The sequence below is a fragment of the Pteropus alecto genome, unplaced genomic scaffold (genome assembly GCF_000325575.1).
Source record: "Pteropus alecto unplaced genomic scaffold, ASM32557v1 scaffold179, whole genome shotgun sequence".
Lineage (NCBI taxonomy): Eukaryota > Metazoa > Chordata > Mammalia > Chiroptera > Pteropodidae > Pteropus > Pteropus alecto.
In genome coordinates this window covers 206832-209192 of record NW_006442112.1, presented here as the reverse complement: position 1 = coordinate 209192, position 2361 = coordinate 206832, and the positions used below count along the sequence as shown (strand labels likewise).

The 2361-nt window shown below is 43.4% G+C and overlaps 1 pseudogene; it reads right to left on the bottom strand.

Moving 5' to 3' along the window:
* LOC112470011 lies at nt 1-116 on the bottom strand (annotated as a pseudogene).
* Nucleotides 117-2361: the final 2245 nt, after the last annotated feature.

Sequence of the window (2361 nt, the reverse complement as noted above, 5' to 3'; positions counted from 1 at the left end):
TGCCTACAGCACCTGGTCTTCCTAGGTGGTCTCCCATCCAAGTACTAACCAGGCCTAACCCTGCTTAGCTTCCGAGATCAGACTTTGGGCTTGTTCGGGGTGGCATGGCCGTAGACCATGAACTGTGGCTCCACTGGGGTGTGAACCCAGGACCTTCTGCGTGTAAAGCAGATGTGCTAACTGCTACACTGTGGAACCTTTTAACCTTTGAATTTAGACCTGAATTTAGAGAGGTAAGAAAGAGACCAGGAGGGAAGAGCAGGCATGACTTTGCAGAAAAAAAAGAGGAGGAGCCACAAGGGCAGGGGCAAGACAAGGAACTCTCAGAGCCCACTGAGACAGACTCTCTTCCTGAAAGTATGGTGTGGGTACTCACCCAGAAACAGAGCCCAGTAGTCACCTCCATTCATTCATTACCAAATACTGAGTGGCTGGTGTGTGACAGGCAGGAAGACAATGTTGGTGATAGCCCTGAGGTTCAACCAACTTCTATTGCTCTTCTGACATATTAAATTCCTGAGGCTGCTGTAACAAATTGCTACCAACTTGGTGGCTTAGAACAGAAATTTATATTCACAGAGTTCTGGAGGCCAGACATTCAACATCAGTTTCACTGAGACGAAATCAAGGTATTGGCAGGGCTTAGACCCTCTGGAGGATCTAAGGGGGAATCTGTTCCTTGCCTCTCCTCAGATTTTGGTGTCAGCATTCCTTGGCTTGTGCCTGCATTACTCCAATCTCTGTCTCCATGGTCACATTGCCCCTTCCTCTTCTGTATGTCAAATCCCTCTCTGCCTTGTCTTATGAATTCATTTGTAATGGTATCCCAGATAATCCAGGATAATTTCCCCATCTCAAAATCCTTAATTTAATTACATTCGCAGAGATCCGTTTCCCAGATAAACTAACATTCACAGGTTCTGGGGATTAGGATGTGGATTACCACACTGATCAATGACATATGACTGGACATCTGAGGTCATTAAGAGGATGTTCTCTCAGATGATCTGTTTTCCTCCCTTCCTTCATCAGAGGACCTGTCTACATGTAGGAAAGGCGAGTCAGAAAGAGCAACCCCTACTCATACCCCCAGTACTCCACCTCTGTAAAGGCTTTTCAGACTTCCCCTCACCTCTGTCATCCTCTCTTCAGGCCACTGTGCCCTGGCAAAGACACTCTCCTTGATAAAACTTTTGTCAGGCTCCTCTGAGCCCCCTTCTCATTATAGGCCATGACCTTGGCCTGTTGCCCTTGGACTGTCTTTAATAGAATCCTGCTAAGTCAGATTAGCAAGAATCCTCCCCACCCTTGATATTTGATCACTCTCGATATCTGAACGTGTTCCTTGATGTCTAAGTCCTTAGCCTGCCTTTAGCAAGAATTCCCCCATCCACTGTTGTTTCCTCTTAGTTTAGTAATTTTCCATCCACTAACCCCCTTGCTTTACTCACCGGTTTTAAATTCTCAGTTGTCTTTGCTGTATTTAGAGTTGAGTTCAATCTCTCTCCCCTACTGCAATAGTCTTGAATAAAGTCTTCCTTACCATTTTAACAGGTGTCAGAATAATTTATCTAACAGCTCACAGCTGCCTGTATCAGTTTTCCTTGAGCTGGCTGTGATCTCATCACCCAGACACTCTCAGAGGCATCCTATTACCTATCAACAGAAGGATATACTGCTTACCTTGGCTGTCATCTCTCTCTATCCCCTAAGGTCTTGAAACAACATTGCTGTCAGAAAGTTGTGAGTAAAATGCAAATTATATATGTACACAGCTTTACATAGCATTAAATTTAGGAGTTAGAATTCTAGAAAATAAGACAGAATGTATATTAAACACAAGAAATACGACCATGAAATAAGTGGAAGGAGACAAAAGATAACATTTGTATGTCATTATGACTTGAAATAACATTATTTTTGACATACTTATGCAGAAGTATCCTTACGCCTGCTCCAGCCAATAGTATATTAGTCAGGTTGGATTTTATAACATCATTTGTAGAGTCCTTGGCTGGCTCTCCATCCCATGGATCCAGACGACATTTTCCATTCCTCTTTCCCAAGCCCTCTGTGCTTTTGGAGAACTGTACTATTTTCTGTTCCCTCAAGAGCCTCCACATTTCCCACGCTCCTTTAACATGCTAGGGTTCAATTTTCACAGGGGTTGGCCCTCATTCACATGACATTGTCACATCTTCAGATTAACCCCTTGAGGGAGCATTGCTACTCTTATTTTAGAGAAGAAGAAACGGTCTCCAGGAGGGAGAGAATCAGCCTTATCTTTAGTAAAACAAAACAAAACAAAACAAAACAAAAAAATAGGTTGCTGGAAATTAGAGAAGAGTGGAGGAAATGAAG